Genomic DNA, 18,590 nt, shown 5'->3' with positions numbered 1-18,590 from the left:
CTGTTCCAACTCCAGAACATACCGGCCTCCAACACTCCCGCCCCCCCCTCCATCTTACCCTGCAAGCTCTTCTCCAACACTTTCCCTCTGTGCACTCCAGCACTTACCATTCCTACAACCGACACTCTACAACACTAACTTGTGAATAACAGGACGGTCCTGGCACACACACACACACACACACACACACACACACACACACACACACACACACACACACACACACACACACATACATACACACACACACACACACACACACACTCAGACACACACACACACACACACACACACACACACACACACACACACACACACACACACACACGTATCCAGTGACGTAATTCCATCCAAGTTTTTCCCAGTTTACGAATTCCGTAAATGTCGCACGTAAGGCCTGGCTGGGCGGCTCAGCTTCACAACACAAGACACGTATGATGAACCAGGAGACACGAGCAGGGGTGAGGTCACCTGACCACAACATGCCCTCACTCATGACCCCCATAACCCAGTGTGGGGCATCATACTGACCCCTGGGTGTGGGGAGATCATAATGTCCCCACGGTGGTGATTAATATATATATATAGTTTTTTTTTTATACTGTTCGCCATTTCCCACGATAGCGAGGTAGCGTTAAGATCAGAGGACTGGGCCTTTGAGGGAATATCCTCACCTGGCCCCCTTCTCTGTTCCTTCTTTTCGAAAAATAAAAACCGAGAGGGGAGGATATCCAGCCCCCTGCTCCCTCCCCTTTTAGTCGCCTTCTGCGACACGCAGGGAATGTATCACTTTCTTTTGAAGAGAGACTTCTGTCTGTCTGTCTCTCTCTCTCTCTCTCTCTCTCTCTCTCTCTCTCTCTCTCTCTCTCTCTCTCTCTCTCCCGTGACACATGGTAGAGTGATGTTTACAAACGTGTCGTTGTCGATAATGTATACTCGTCCCACTGTTGTTGCTGTAATTGTAATTGTTGTTCTTGTTTTTGTTGATACTCTTTTTGTTTTTATTGTTCTTGTTTCTGTTGCTATTGTTACTGTTATTGTTGTTACTGTTGTTGTTATTGTTGTTACTGTTGTTGTTGTTATTGTTGTTACTGTTGTTGTTGTTATTGTTGTTGTTGTTCTCGTTGCTGTTGGCGGGTCCCAGCCGTTACACTGTGTTAGGTAACCCCGTTAACGGCCATCAGACATTTATCGATATGTCTGCCAGTTCCCACTGTGTACGGCCGCTGACCCGGACACTTTTATAGTCCTATTTATCATGTTCTCTCCAGTAAATTTATTCTGTTTATCTAAACACTTTTATTTTTTTGAGCAGAGCCAATCTATCTTAACGGGGCTGGTGGGAGCCATGCCTGTGACGTCATACAATATGGCGACCGATGGGGGGGAAGAGGCGCTGCGCGCGCAAGCGTACGGTCTCCTGGGAGAAAAAAAAAATAACAAGAGGACACTATTATCCTGGATGCTGTTGGAAGCCGTACTGGAAAAAGATAAAGAATGCTGACGTCACGCTTTTTAATCCAGTGATAAACTTGGTCGTATAAATAATTGAATGGCGTTTTCCCTTCGGTCAGCGATATGTAAAGAATAGCAGAACATATCTCTCTTCTTTGCTTGTTTTTTTTCTTGTTTTCTCCCCCCCGCCCCCTGCTATTATGGCAGACGTCGGATGGCTTGCCAGATACGACAAGAGACGAAAAAGTTTTCTGGAAAACTGAGCCAGGATATATTTGATATGGATAGAGTTGTGCGCAGGAGGATGGATGTGCTGGAAATGAGATGTTTGAGGACAATGTGTGGTGTGAGGTGGTTTGATCGAGTGAGTAACGTAAGGGTAAGAGAGATGTGTGGAAATAAAAAGAGCGTGGTTGAGAGAGCAGAAGAGGGTGTTTTGAAGTGGTTTGGGCACATGGAGAGAATGAGTGAGGAAAGATTGACCAAGAGGATATATGTGTCGGAGGTGGAGGGAACGAGGAGAAGAGGGAGACCAAATTGGAGGTGGAAAGATGGAGTGAAAAAGATTTTGTGTGATCGGGGCCTGAACATGCAGGAGGGTGAAAGGAGGGCAAGGAATAGAGTGAATTGGAGCGATGTGGTATACCGGGGTTGACGTGCTGTCAGTGGATTGAATCAAGGCATGTGAAGCGTCTGGGGTAAACCATGGAAAGCTGTGTAGGTATGTATATTTGCGTGTGTGGACGTATGTATATACATGTGTATGGGGGGGGGGGGTTGGGCCATTTCTTTCGTCTGTTTCCTTGCGCTACCTCGCAAACGCGGGAGACAGCGACAAAGTATAAAAAAAAGAAATACATATATATATATATATATATATATATATATATATATATATATATATATATATATATATATATATATATATATATATATACGCAACAGTAAGGTCATAGTGATGCGCTTTATCTAATATTTGCTGATAACCACGTGGAAAGACGGCACACGACAAGTCTCGGGAGCACTTTCGTGTATTCCATCGTCAGGGGAGGCGACGAAGAAGATCTGTGGAGGTTTTCAGAAAAGAAGAAACACTATCAGTGAGAAGAGAGAGTGGTGAGAGTAAGTGAGCTCGGAAAAGACACTTGTGCGATGAAATACCAGAACGGATCGAGAGTAGACTGGCATAAGGTGAGAGTAAATGACGTGAGGGGAGTGGGTGAGGAATGGGATGTATTTAGGGAAGCAATGACGGCATGTACAAGAGGTGCATGAGGTATGAGAAGGGTGGGAGGTGGGTAGATTTGAAAGGGTAGTGAGTGGTGGGATGATGAATGTAAAGTTGCTGATGAAAGAGAAAAGAGAAGCGTTTGGACGGTACTTACAAGGAAGGAGTGCAAATGCTTGAGAGATGTATAAGAGATAGGTAGCGGCAGGAGATCAAGAGGAAGGTGCTGGGGTTGAAGAAGAGGGTAAATGTGAGTTTGAGTGAGCGACTATCAGTGAGCTTTATGTAGAATAAGATGTTTTGGAAGGAGGGTAATTATACGCGAAAGAGGAGAAACCAAATAGGAATATCGGTGAAGCGGTCAGAAGGGAAAGAGGTAACAGTCAGGGATGAAGTGAGGAGGAGATGGCGTGAGTATTTTGACGGACTGTTGAATGTGTTTGATAACAGAGTGGCAGATGTAGGATGTTTAAGTCGGGGTGGTGTGCGAAATGAGAATCATGGAGAGTGGTTTGATGAAGAGAGAAGAGGTGGTGAAAGCCTTACGTAAGATGAAATGTGGCAAGGCGGCTGGAGTGGATGGTATTGCATTTGAATTTATCAAGTAAGAAGGTGACATGTGTTGTTGCTTGGTTAGTGAGGAACAGTATGCCTTTGTGAGGGATAAAGGATATGTGGACCAGGTGTTTACTCTGAAGAGGCTGTGACAGAAACACTTGGAGAAAAAGAGCGAATTGTCTGTGGTATTTGCGGATCTTTGATAAGCGTATGATATGTTTGACAGAGAGGCTGAAGGGAGAGTCGCTAAAGCCAGTGATGGACTTAGCCCTGAAGAATAAGGCATGTGGGCGAGTAGGATGGGAGGAGGGTGAGTGGCTACAGGTGAAGGAGGGTCTGCATCCACGACGGTTGACTCTGTTCACAGATGGCGTGATGAGGGAGGTGAATGGGAGAGTCATAGAGCGAGGGGTGGGGTTGTATGGTGTCCTGGAGTGGAGGGTGGGAGCCATGGAGGGGTTAAGTCAGCTGCTGTCTGCGGATGACGCAGACGGAGAGAAAAATTAGTTGCAAGTAGACAGAAGACAGAAAAATATAGGTAAAGAGACTAGAGAGAGACAGACACTTGGAGACAGAAACGATTTGACGGACAGAAAGAAAGATGGAGAAATAAATAAAGACAAGCAGAGATACAGACAGACAGACAGACAGACAGATAAAGGTAAAAAGACCTGGAAACAGACAGACAGAATGATGAAGGCTCAGAAATGTCATATTAGAATATCTCAGAAACATGGACTCAAATTCACGAGCTAAACTTTAAAAAAAGAAAACCACGTTCAAACCGTTTAAAACGCAAAGAAAACGTTAGAAAAAAAACTTTAAAAAGAAGAAATTGAGAAAATGCAATAAAGATTTGCATGACAAAAGATATTCAGGGAAATATATGTCATGAAATGGTCAGCAGGAACAGCAGGACGAACGGTTTTGAGAGAGAAGCCAGAACCATTGTGCGTCATGGGAGATGCATTGAAGGTGACGTGTGATGATGATAAATGACAACTGACGTACTTGAGCGATAAACGCCCCGGGGATATATGGGTAAGAGGTGTCACCCACGACACGATGTGACACACACACACACACACACACACACGCACACACACACACACACACACACACACACACACACACACACACACACACGAAAGGCCGTTGTTCATGTCTTGAGCCGTGCCATTAGCCGTCCCATGAGACACATCACACCTCGAGAAGCGCCATGAAGAGACGCCATGAGGAGTACAATGAGACATACCCGGGTCACGGCTGGTCTACGGAGGAGGCACGATCCCGGTTAAGGGTCAGTCGACCGTGTTTGAGATATATGATTACCGTCTCAGTGGGCCTAGGAGGACTGTCTCCTGTCAGGAGTGAGGGAGGGATTAGTTATACCGTGGGCTTTTGAGCGATGACTGCTGACGCTGGCGAATACTTGCTCACTCTCCTTCTCCATTCGAGGGGAAATTGGCTGCTTAGTCGACCATATTGTATTGGGTCCAGGGATAAAGTGGACTGTTTATGGACCAAGTTGGACTACTACAATGGCTGGGAATAAATATGTATGTATGTAGGTATATATGTTTGTATGTATGTATGTATGTATATATGTTTGTATGTATGTATGTATGTATGTATGTATGTATGTATGTATGTAATGTATGTATGTATTTATGCATGTATGTATGTGATGTATGTATGTATGTATGTATGTATGTATGTATGTATGTATGTATGTATGTATTTATGTATGTATGTATGTATGTATGTATGTATGTATGTATGTATGTATGTATGTATGTATGCATGTATGTATGTATGTATGTATGTATGTATGTATGTATGTATGTCTCTGTATGTATGTATGCATGTATGTATGTATGTATGTATGTGTGTATGTCGGGCCCTTTTAAACCCTCCGTCTCCCATCGGCTGATCTATGGTTAAGTAATCTCTGATGTAGTCGTAGATATAATAAGATAAACGTGAGTAAGACATCATAAAAACGTGAGGGTAAAAAATAGAATGGATATGAAATACACACACACACACACACACACACACACACACACACACACACACACACACACACACACACGGGAATGGAGGCGTCCAGCAAAAGCGTGTTAAATGGATTTGGCTCTGCTGAATTTGACATTGAATCTGGTGTGGGGGGGGGGGAGGGAGGTGTTTGTCAACAAGCGTCATCGGGGATGGTGGCGAGAGCCCGTCAGGTCAGGTCAGGCTCAGTGAAAACCAGGTCAGGTCAGGCTCGGTGAAAACCAGGTCAGGTCAGTGACCTGCCTCGACAGGCATTAAAATTCTGCGGGCATTTCTTCAGAGGAGGAGAATGGTAGGGATGGGGAGAGGGCTGGGGAGAAGGTGCGCATGGGAGGTGAGGGTGCTGGGGAGGAGGTGCGCATGGGAGGTGAGGGTGCTGGGGAGGAGGTGCTCAGGGGAGGTGTGAGGGCTGGGGCACAGGGCTGGAGTTCTAGGGGCGTCGCGTCGGTACAGAAGCTGGTGTGGGAGGGACGACCCTGAGGGTGACCCCTGAGGGTCTGGCGTGGGAGGGACGACTCTGAGGGTGACCCCTGAGGGTCTGGTGTGGGAGGGACGACCCTGAGTGTGACCCTGAGGGTCTGGTGTGGGAGGGACGACCCTGAGTGTGACCCTGAGGGTCTGGTGTGGGAGGGACGACCCTGAGGGTGGTTCTGGGGCTCTGGGGTCGCAGGCTCAGCCCTGAGATAAGAGCTGAGGGTCAGGAGTAAGAGGCGCTGCTTTACCTGGGTCACAACGGCAAAGGTAAGGGTCAGGTCATCCCAGGTCACAATATAAGGGCAAACTGTGATCGTGTGATTACCAATTTGTAATCACCTGTCTGTACTGTACGGGGAGGGAGTTGTACACTCGCGGGGCCCCCCATCTCTTGTACTGCGCGGGGAGGGAGTTGTACACTCGCGGGCCCCCCATCTCTTGTACTGCGCGGGGAGGGAGTTGTACACTCGCGGGGCCCCCCATCTCTTGTATTGTACGGGGAGGGAGTTGTGCACTCGCGGGGCCCCCCATCTCTTGTACTGTACGGGGAGGGAGTTGTACACTCGCGGGGCCCCCATCTCTTGTACTGTACGGGGAGGGAGTTGTATACTCGCGGGGCCCCCCATCTCTTGTACTGTACGGGGAGGGAGTTGTGCACTCGCGGGGCCCCCCATCTCTTGAACGTTCTCTATCATACAACTTTTTAAGCCTCTGTGTGCTTTCCATATTTACCCTCTTCCGTTCATCCTCACCCTTGAAACTGCAAAAGTAGTTCTTCACATCCTTTTTTTTTCTTTTAGCAAGTTTCTTATTTATTTTCATGTCATATCCTCTGGTTGTTGTGTCCATACGTCTGTCGAAGAGCTGTTGACACCATCAAAGTGGTCAGGTCACCCCTTATTCTTCTGTCTTCCTTGGTGGACAGATCTAAGGCTCCTTTCCCTATAGCTCTTACACATGGTACCATATCTGTTGCCCTCCTCTGGACCTTCTCTATTAGTTCTCTGTGTCTCTTGAGAACCGCATTCTAGTTTCGGCTTGATGTAGGGTATGAACAGCTTACTTGATCAGTACTTCCTTATCCATTAACTGGAACACAATTTTAACATTCGCCAGCAGACAGTGTGTCTCCTTTACTGATCTCCTGGTCCGGGACAATGGCAGCTTGTTAAAGACGACATAGACCAGCACTATCATTCATACAGACCCTCCCTCCCTCTCTGCTGCTCACTTCCTCTTAGATAACCTATGGTATCGAGACCTTCTTTCGCTACGTCCCAACTTCAATCATTACATCCACGATGGGGGTTGAATCCCATCAGCCACGTAGCGGACCAGCTTCGGAGCGTGTCTAAGATCCCCCCTTTTGTAATTTTGATGCAGTCCTCCTCAGCTCTCCACTTCCCTCGTCCCGACCTCATCATTAGCTGCTGGCACGTTCAGGTTGTGGGAGGAGGAGGGAGTCCAGCTCTTCCAGCAAGGGGGAATCCAGCTCTTCCAGCAAGGGGGAATCCAGCTCTTCCAGCAAATCATTTTTTACGTAGATCAAGAAGACAGATGGTAGTAAAACAGAGCCATTGGACTGGCCATTGGGCGACGAATTGCTCTTACCCTGTAACCAGAGTCCCACACCAGGATGGTAAGTAAGGAGACAAACTATTCACCTGGCAAATATTTGGAAGGAATATCTTCCAAGATTAAAAGGATGAGGGAATATTCATCAACTTGTTCATATCTTACATAAGGGTAATACTACACTATGCTTCTCAAGTTTGATTCTAAACAAGCACAAAGAGGTTATAGAGAAGGTCTAGAGGAGGACAACTAAGATGGTACCAGAATCAAATGAGCTGGATTACAGGGAAAGGTTAGAGGGCGTTGGTGGAAGTTTTCCACTTTGAAAGACAGAAGAGTGAGGGGTGACTTGATCATAACCCTGAAGTTTCTGAAGGGGATGGATCACGTAGACAGTGAACAGTTCTTCGAGAGTTGTAGGGATAGAACAACCAGAGAACATAACATGAAGTTAAGCAAGAAACTTGTTGAAAACGACGTGACGACGACACACACACACACACACACAACACACACACACACACACACACACACACACACACACACACCACACACACACACACACACGACTCGTCCTGTCTCTTTATAGTAGAGAACCATTCGTCTGGCAGTCAAGCGTGGACAGCCGACAATGGTGTTTTTATCGTGAGGGGAGACAATAAAACCAGGCCCCGGGCTATTGTTTGACGGCCGGCCGGGGGCGCCCTCCTGCGGGGCCGGCCACGAAATATCTCCCCTACGTCAGGGAGGAAACACGGGGGAAAATACGGGTGCTTGGGAGGAAACACGAGGGAAAGTACTGGTGTTTGGGAGGAAACACGAGGGAAAGTACTGGTGCTTGGGAGAAAACACGGGGGAAAGTACTGGTGCTTAGGGGGAAACACGGGGGAAAGTACTGGTGTTTAGGGGGAAACACGGGGGATAGTACTGGTGCTTAGGGGGAAACACGGGGGAAAGTACTGGTGCTTAGGGGGAAACACGGGGGAAAGTACTGGTGTTTAGGGGGAAACACGGGGGATAGTACTGGTGCTTAGGGGGAAACACGGGGGAAAGTACTGGTGCTTAGGGGGAAACACGGGGGAAAGTACTGGTGTTTAGGGGGAAACACGGGGGAAAGTACTGGTGCTTAGGGGGAAACACGGGGGATAGTACTGGTGCTTAGGGGGAAACACGGGGGAAAGTACTGGTGCTTGGGAGGAAACACGGGGAAAGTACTGCTACTTGGGAGGAAACACGGGGAAAAATAATGGTACTTAGGGAGGAAACACGGAGGAAAATACTGGTGCTTAGGGGGAAACACGGGGAAAGTACTGGTTTTTGGGTGGAAACACGGGGGAAAATACTAATTTTAGGAAACAAACCCTTGGGAACGCCTGTGTGACCGGGGAAACAATGCTACAATATACAGTACGACCATTGACCAGGTTCGAATCTCATGCATGACGGGACGACCCTGGAGCACAGCGGTAGTAACCTTTAATGTCTGGTCGTACACGAGGCGATCATTTCCAGGACTGTTTCTGATATGCTGAAGGGTCGTATGGTCGTGATCAAGGGTCGTGACACAGTGCTCAAGTGCCGTACCGTCGTGCTCAAGGGTCGTGACACAGTGCTCAAGGGTCGTACCTTCGTGCTCAAGGATCCTACCAACGTACTCAAGGGTCGTACTGTCTACCTTAGGGGTCGTACCATCGTATTCAAGAGGATGAAGCTAAACACCACGGACTGTGGTTGCCACGGACGACCTGTGGCCACCGTAGACGACCTGTGGCCTTCGTGGACGACCTGTGGCCACTATGGACGACATGTGGCCACCGTGGACGACCTGTGGCTACTATGGGCTACCTGAGGCCACCATGGACGACCTATAGCCACCATGGACGACCTGTGGCCACCATGGACGACCTGTGGCCACCGTGGACGACCTGTGGCCACCATGGACGACCTGTGGCCACCATGGACTACCTGTGGCCACGGTGGACAACCTGTGGCCACCATGGACGACCTTGGTACCTCAGCCACCCAACTTGGTAACACTTATTCCTCTGTGACGCCATCCGTCTTGGTAACACTCATTCCCCCAGGGTCACACATCCCCTTTGTCTTGGTAAGAGCATATCCCCCACGGGTTTCCTCAGACCTTCGACTAAATAGGAGTTCGAAGCTTCGAAAGTCTCATATATATATGTATATATATATATATATCTCCTTGTGAATCCAGAAGTTTGAAGCTTTGTAGGTTTCATATGTCACCCTGGAAACACCCCGACCCGCGGGGAGTTTGAGGCTTCGCACGCCTCAGATGTCAACACCCCTCCTCCCTCCCTCCCTCCTGAACCCCTCCAAAACTCTGGAAGGCGTCGCACTTCAACTATTTTTCTGGAGGACCCGTGGCAGGGGCGCCCAACGGGTCTGCTCCGAGACGATGAAATGACGCGCCAGTGTCAATATGAGGTTGGACATCAAAGGAGCGAGGTGTTGCGTGGGAGCTTTGGATCCATTTGTTGTCTTGGAGTTTGCTAAATATTCGCAGACTTTTCCCTCCCCTCCTTGAGCGGCTGCCCCCCAGGAGGCCAGCAGGCTCCTCCTCCTCCTCCACCTCCTCCTCTCACCTTACTCCCTGCCGTGCATTAGTCGAAGTTAAGGGCTGGCTGGCTGGCTGGCTGGCTGGCTGGGTGTGGCGACACACAGTTGCCCTCCGAGAAAGTGTGGTGTCTAGCGGTCGGTGAAGTTCACACGTTTGGTATCCTGTGGTCCAGCGTAGAGCACAGGTTGGTTTCTAGTGGTCCAGCGCAGTGCCCAGGTTGGTTTCTAGTGGTCTAGCGTAGAGCACAGGTTGGTTTCTAGTGGTCCAGCGTAGAGCACAGGTTGGTTTCTAGTGGTCCAGCGCAGTGCCCAGGCTGGTTTCTAGTAGCCAGTGCAATGCACAGGCTGGTTTCTAGTGGTCAGCGTAGAGCACCGGATGGTTTCCAGTTGTCGGAGTAGTGCACAGAATGGGTTATCTTTTTTCCAGTGGCTAAGACGGTGCACTGGTTTGCTTTCCAGTGGTCAGCACACTGCACACGTTAGTTTCCACGTGTCACTGCACAGTATACCTGACCCACAGGGTGTCACTGTAAAAAGGGCTAGTTTTCACTGGTAACTGTGGAACTCACACACACGAGTCCCATTGGTCAATATGAGGCATGGTTAGTGACCCCTGATTGGTCAATTGAGTCACTGTAAAAGTACCTGTTTCTTATCTGTCTCTTATCTGTCTCTTATCTGTCTCTTATCTGTCTCTTATCTGTTTCTTATGTTTCTCTTATCTGTCTCTTATCTGTCTCTTATCTGTCTCTTATCTTTCTCTTATCTGTCTCTTATCTGTCTCTTATCTGTCTCTTATCTGTCTCTTATCTGTTTCTTATCTTTCTCTTATCTGTCTCTTATCTGTCTCTTATCTGTCTCTTATCTGTCTCTTATCTTTCTCTTATCTGTCTCTTATCTGTCTCTTATCTTTCTCTTATCTGTCTCTTATCTGTCTCTTATCTGTCTCTTATCTGTCTCTTATCTGTTTCTTATCTTTCTCTTATCTGTCTCTTATCTGTTTCTTATCTGTCTCTTATCTGTCTCTTATCTGTTTCTTATCTTTCTCTTATCTTTCTCTTATCTGTCTCTTATCTGTCTCTTATCTGTCTCTTATCTGTCTCTTATCTGTCTCTTATCTGTCACTGTTACAACACCAGTCGTCGCCACACCACAGGAACTTGGTCGTCACTGCCTGCCTACCATGAAGGACCACTTGCCCACCAGTGGCCCCCACCACCATGGTATACTGCTGCTGGTTCCCGCTGGCCACATCACATCCCCCCGGGGACTGAAATACTGGACCCCACAGAGGGAGGGAGGGCGACTACGTCAATAACCCTGAAAGAATGTGAGTGGAACAGTTTGTGAGTGGAGCTGTTTGTGAGTGGAGCAGTTTGTGAGTGGAGCAGTTTGTGAGTGGGGCAGTTTGTGAGTGGAGCAGTTTGTGAGTGGAGCAGTTTGTGAGTGGAGCAGTTTGTGAGTGGAGCAGTTTGTGAGTGGAGCAGTTTGTGAGTGGAGCAGTTTGTGAGTGGAGCAGTTTGTGAGTGGAGCAGTTTGTGAGTGGAGCAGTGTAGAATCTATTCGCAACATGGGATTTGGACGAGCATCCAAGTCTCTCTCATTCTCTGGTAAGGGAGGTATGAGCTATTTCTGAACCCGAGTGTGGCATTAAGTCCAAGCAAAATATTCCCCAGGTTACGCTTGTCTTTCCTGCACGAGGAGGGCGCTGCATGAGGCTGGTGCATGAGTGAGTCATGAATGAGGCTGGTGCATGAGTGAGTCATGAATGAGGCTGGTGCATGAGTGAGTCATGAATGAGGCTGGTGCATGATGGGGTCATGAATGAGGCTGGTGCATGAGTGAGTCATGAATGAGGCTGGTGCATGGGTGAGTCATGAATGAGGCTGGTGCATAATGGGGTCATGAATGAGGCTGGTGCATGATGGGGTCATGAATGAGGCTGGTGCATGATGGGGTCATGAATGAGGCTGGTGCATGATGGGGTCATGTGAAGGTAAACTGGTTGGTGGAGATATCATATACTAGACCTGATAATTATGTTTGTGAATCCAATGATTGCAATGGTTAGACCAGATGATTATGGTGGTCTAATAAGATAATTTTGGCGGATAGCAGATAGTTATGGTGGTAACCCAGATAATTATGGTGGTAACCCAGATAATTATGGTGGTAACCCAGATAATTATGGTGGTAACCCAGATAATTATGGTGGTAACCCAGATAATTATGGTGGTAACCCAGATAATTACGGTGGTAACTCAGATAATTATGGTGGTAACCCAGATAATTATGGTGGTAACCCAGATAATTATGGTGGTAACCCAGATAATTATGGTGGTAACCCAGATTATTATGGTGGTAACCCAGATAATTATGGTGGTAACCCAGATAATTATGGTGGTAACCCAGATTATTATGGTGGTAACTCAGATAATTATGGTGGTAACCCAGATAATTATGGTGGTAACCCAGATAATTATGGTGGTAACCCAGATAATTATGGTGGTAACCCAGATAATTATGGTGGTAACCCAGATAATTATGGTGGTAACTCAGATTATTATGGTGGTAACCCAGATAATTATGGTGGTAACTCAGATTATTATGGTGGTAACTCAGATAATTATGGTGGTAACCCAGATAATTATGGTGGTAACCCAGATAATTATGGTGGTAACCCAGATAATTATGGTGGTAACCCAGATTATTATGGTGGTAACTCAGATAATTATGGTGGTAACCCAGATAATTATGGTGGTAACCCAGATAATTATGGTGGTAACCCAGATAATTATGGTGGTAACTCAGAGTATTATGGTGGTAACTCAGATAATTATGGTGGTAACCCAGATAATTATGGTGGTAACTCAGATTATTATGGTGGTAACCCAGATAATTATGGTGGTAACTCAGATTATTATGGTGGTAACTCAGATAATTATGGTGGTAACCCAGATAATTATGGTGGTAACCCAGATAATTACGGTGGTAACCCAGATAATTATGGTGGTAACCCAGATTATTATGGTGGTAACTCAGATAATTATTGTGGTAACCCAGATAATTATGGTGGTAACCCAGATAATTATGGTGGTAACCCAGATAATTATGGTGGTAACTCAGAGTATTATGGTGGTAACTCAGATAATTATGGTGGTAACCCAGATAATTATGGTGGTAACTCAGATTATTATGGTGGTAACCCAGATAATTATGGTGGTAACTCAGATTATTATGGTGGTAACTCAGATAATTATGGTGGTAACCCAGATAATTATGGTGGTAACCCAGATAATTATGGTGGTAACCCAGATAATTATGCTGTTAAATCAGATAATGATGGTGTTAGGCCAGTCAGATATGTTGGTAGATTATAAACATATGTTACCGGAGTTGACACATTATAATAAAAAAAGGTGATTATGGCGATAATCAAGATAATTATAATGGTAAAACTTGACGATTGTCGCAATTAACCTGATGATCAGGTTCGTTAACCAGATAATCATGAGTGTAGAATAAATAATTACGGTGGTGAAATGGATGATTATGACAATACAACATGATTATAAGATATATATATATATATATATATATATATATATATATATATATATATATATATATATATATATATATATATATAAGGTTTAGGAAGCTGTGGAGGGAGTGGGTGATGGAAAAAAGAAAAGATGTTTCTATTATCAAATGACTGAAAGTTGCTAAACCTCTCCCGTGTCCATGTGAACCCAGCCGAATACAGAAGTTCCACAGTTTGGGCCGGGGATCAGGGTAGATCACAGAGAGAGACTCGGAGGTCGTGGGTGCTTGAGGAGACGTAAGGAAGCGACCCAGTCAAGCAGGGCGTTGTGGCTGACGAAGGCAAGCACTGATGATGGAGGGGACGGGACTGGCTGACTGCCTCATTGGGGGAACTTCCTCTACAGTGTAGTGGAAAGCTTCGACCCTGAGGGTGTGTCGGTGTCCGAGGGGTGTCTGAGCTGGATGGTAGGCTGTGTGAGGGGAGGAGGAAGCAGGAGGTCGTGCCAAGGAAGAGGAAGTGAGTCTTACATCGTGAGGATATGAGTAAGATAATGAGGGTCCTCGTATGGGAGGTGAGTAACATGGGGTGGGAGACGGGCGGGTGTCTGATTGTTTTCGAAATGTTCTGTGTCTTTTTCTCAGTTTCCCACACCACCAGCTGATCTGGAGACCTGTTTCTGGGTAATTGGTTACTAAGAGATCTCGACGCCGCATGGATTTCGTGGAGAACCTCACTGTCGAAGGTCTTGCGGAGGGGGAGGTCCTCGCTGAGGTGGGTGGTGTGGTGGCACGAGACTTGGGTGGCGGAGGTCTCGCTGCTCCAGTGGTCTCTCAAACGCCAGGTGTGGACCAGGGAGGAGACCGCTGTTGGAGTGTAGGATTCCCTGATGACGCAGGTGGAGTGTAGTCTACACAGATCCTTCGAGGGGGACGCGATGGCAGGGTTCCCCCCTGATGACGCAGGCGTGGTTAACTCATTCAAGCTCCCTTCTTCAGCTGCTCGTCGTAACCATCCTCAGCCTGTCCTCTGCTGAGTCGGTAACCGGTGTGCATGTCTTAATGTACGACCCCCAGATATTGGGTCGTTGTGGGAGTGAGTGTGTGTGTGTGTGTGTCGGGGAGGAGGAGGAGGAGGAGGAGCTGTAAAACTGATGTACATGTACTGCAACCGCACTGGCTGGCGTGGTCGACGCTGGCCAGCCATATCGGGTACATTAAGGTCAAGATTGCTCTGACCTCGTCGGAGGAGGAGGGAGGGGGGAAGTCCACAACTTGTGGTAGAAGCGTCTGTTCCTGCCTGTCCGCAGTGGCCATGTTGGCTGATACGTTCCGAATTCTTATATTGAACATCGCGCGCGGGTCGCAGCCTCGGAGATTATCCGAGACATTGATGATGTGGTTCACTTTATACTTTTGTGTCGGGTGGAGAGGAGCGAGCGGAGAGGAGGCAATGCTAGAAGTAAGTTCTGGCGGCGAGGGGTTTGGGTCCCCAACTCCAGTACTTGGTAGAAATACGTTACCCCTCACATCCTCAGGAATATTTCTTACCTTCTTCCGTATGATGGAACAGCTTGCCATGCCTCTTATCATGGGTCACAACACTACCCTTATCTGACACTGACTGTAGTGATAAGCTCACTGACCCTGTTAGAGATAAAGGTAACTATTTAACAGTCTCGTTACTGGCTGGCCAAACCACAGTCGGGAGATCGGAGAGACTTGGAGATATATGTAGGTGTGGTGCAGCCTCCGTGCTCATGACACACATGACATTGACCTCATGATTATGGTGACCTTGGCTGCGGCTCAGGGCGTAGAATATACCAATTTCAGTCACACAGTGACAACACTGGAGGGTGGGTAGCCGCTCCCACGCCCCAGGCAGCTATAGTGACGTGTGTGTGTGTGTGTGTGTGTGTGTGTGTGTGTGTGTGTGTAATTAGCTATATATACTGTACAGGGAGGGAGTATTGCACTAATGAGGCCCCCAGTCTATGTAAAAAATAATAATGAATATAGAACGGTCTATTGAATTTAGGCAGGCACTCAGCTGGGAGGTGAGGTCATAATAGATAACTAGTTAATTGATTATAAAAGAGCAGGTGTGTGTGTGTGTGTGTGTGTGTGTGTGTGTGTGTGTGTGTGTGTGTGTGTGTGTGTGTGTGTGTTCATCCATTCCTAGCGCTGCCCCGCCCCACAGGAAAACAGCATCGCTACCCCCTGCTTCAGCGAGGTAACGCCAGGAAGACAGACAAAAAGGCCACATTCGATCACACTCAGTCTCCAGCTGTCATGTGTATTGCAACGAAACCACAGCTCCCTTGCCACATCCAGGCCCCACAGACCTTTCCATGGTTTACCCCAGACGCTTCTCATACCCTGGTTCAGTCCATTGACAGCACGTCGACCCCGGTATACCACTTAATCTTTGAGCTCTTTGAAAGCACCGCGACCAAACGTGAGAAGCGTATTGCAGCTTTGGCCTAATATATACGGTGTGACCAGCTTTCTGAATATGTACTCGTCCATGCGATGTGTGTGTGTGTGTGTGTGTGTGTGTGTGTGTGTGTGTGTGTGTGTGTGTGTGTGCGTGCAGGGTAACCAGGCAAGGCACCAGCTGAGCCCCAGGGAGTGGCTGACGACTTACCTCCTAACGGGCTCGAGCTGCCAAAAGTTGCGGGTTCTTATGTTGCGCTCCCTGAACTTTCCCGCTCCCAGGGGTCGAGGAGGATCCGGCTCAACGTCTCTCCTCCCCACCGCAGGCAGCCTTCAGGAGGAGGAGGAGGAGCAAACCTGCCGGAAAATTTGTATCCAGTAAGACCCTGGTGGTAGAAGTCACCCCGGTGTCGGCAACGGTCGCGTTAGGTCGGACGCTTGAAGCTGGTGGTGGCGGTGTGTGTGTGTGTGTGTGTGTGTGTGTGTGTCAGGCGATCGCATGGCAGGGAAAAATACAGACACTACTGCCTCGGGTAGTGGCACCGTCAGCCACCAGTCGATGAATGGGTAGCTAGTCGGCGGTGACACGAGCAGTGACCTTGCAGTGTGGAAGCCGAGACGAAGAAGAGAGAGTTAACCCCTGGTGGTGACAGCGAGGGCGTGCCCGATTACGGTACGTGCTTACTTTGCGACGGACGACGGACGGACGGGAGGGGGAAAAAAGGGCGACGACACACAGCTCACGTGCGACACACGGCAGCAGAATTGAGCTTCTTACGTGTACATCAAGACTAAATCAGGACCATAAACAACACAGCTGGACGAGAGAGAGAGAGAGAGAGAGAGAGAGAGAGAGAGAGAGAGAGAGAGAGAGAGAGAGAGAGAGAGAGATGTATGTTGCATATGGACACCGTTCAGCCAAAAGAACGTCTCCGATGTCGCAAGACGAGAGGCCACACATGAGCAACGTCTCGAGGAGGAGGTTCAGGTGTACAGGATCATCAACACGTGCAGACCGTGAGCCGTGCTCTGCCAGCTCCTCTGTGTTGAGAGGACCGAGGTGGTCGCCCTCCCCCCACATACCGGCGAGGGTGAGGAGGAGCGCGGCCAGGGAGAAGAATGTTCTGTTTGCTTTCGTTGTCCCACCCCAGCTGACGCTGGATGACCCTGGCTGACGCTGCACGACCCTAGCTGACGCTGGATGACCGTGGCTGACGCTGGATCACCCCAGCTGACGCTGGATGACCCTGGCTAAAGCTGGATGACCTTGGCTGACGCTGGATGACCCTGGCTGACGCTGGATGACCCTGGCTGACGCTGGATGACCCTGGCTGACGCTAGATGACCCTAGCTGACGCTGCACGACCCTAGCTGACTCTGGATGACTCTGGCTGATGCTAGATGCCTGTCGCTGACGCTGGGCATCACTGGCTGACGTTGCATGACCCTAGACCCTAGCTGACACAGGATGTCTCTGAATACTTGCCTTCCTTCCCCTCCCCCGCGTGTGTGTGTGTGTGTGTGTGTGTGTGTGTGTGTGTGTGTGTGTGTGTGTGTGTGTGTGTGTGTCAGCCTTCATGACTGTGTTTCCCTAAGACGACCACTCATGGTCGTCCCGTCCCATGAAGTCGTCCTCACAGCACCGGCCTCCTGCCGGAGTCTTGTCATCCTAGATCTACTGGACTGTGTCCTTGCGAGACTCGTGAGTTGAACTGTCAATACGTGTCTTTTCACGACTCGTAAGGTAGCGACAGGTCACTGGTAGTAGACAGGTCACTGGTAGTGCCTGGTCGAGCTGTGGGAGGAGAGACGGGGATCCTTACCGTAACCATACGCTAGCGAGATTGGCCACCAACAGATGGCTCTGGACCCGAGGCTCGGCGTGTATACAAGACTGAAAAAGGGCACGACGCATTTAACTCTCCATCCCTCATGAAACACCCATTGATATCGTACCCATTAACGAGAGGGGATGTTTTGATGTATATTCCTCGTACCGAAGCCTTTCTCGAAACCCCCCATTGATTCAAGTCGTTTGGGGAGGAAGACAAGTGTACAGTCGACTACGAGTAAAGATAAGAAAAGCTTATAAATTCTTGACTTGTTGGATTCTTTACAAAATACATGGCAATTTCGAGCTTGAGGGAACGTGAGCGATTGCTCTGAGGCAACACGACAAAGCAGTAGTGGCCAGGGTACGAGTGAGCCCAGAGCGCGAGCCGAGCCCCCACCCCCGTGGAAGGTGCTTTTAACTTTTGTGAACGATTGGAGAAAGATTTCTGAGCCGACCCATTACTGGCTGAGTGAGCTACGGTGGCGCAGGGAGGAAGCAGAAGTATAGATAAAGCTCAGGTCTTAACTTGAGAGAGAGAGGGAGAGGAGCTGGCCCTCCATCTTGATCCAGGAGTTGTGCGTTGTTATAGCTGTTGTTAACATGGGGGGGGGGGGCGAGTGTATCTGTCTTACCCCTCCCTCCCTGAGGTTGAGTGTGTGGGATGAGCTAGTGGACGTGGCTGGGTTCCTGAGCGCTGCCGGAGCCTCACAGTGGGGACTCCTGAGGCGGGATGGTATAGATACAAGATGTGTAAAGAACACGAGGTGCTTGATACATGAGATGTACAGTGGCTTATGTACATGTACGGTGAGTGTAGGAGATGTACAGTAATTGTAGGTG

Source organism: Panulirus ornatus, chromosome 10 (assembly GCF_036320965.1).
Source record: "Panulirus ornatus isolate Po-2019 chromosome 10, ASM3632096v1, whole genome shotgun sequence".
Lineage (NCBI taxonomy): Eukaryota > Metazoa > Arthropoda > Malacostraca > Decapoda > Palinuridae > Panulirus > Panulirus ornatus.
This window is presented reverse-complemented; position numbering follows the sequence as displayed.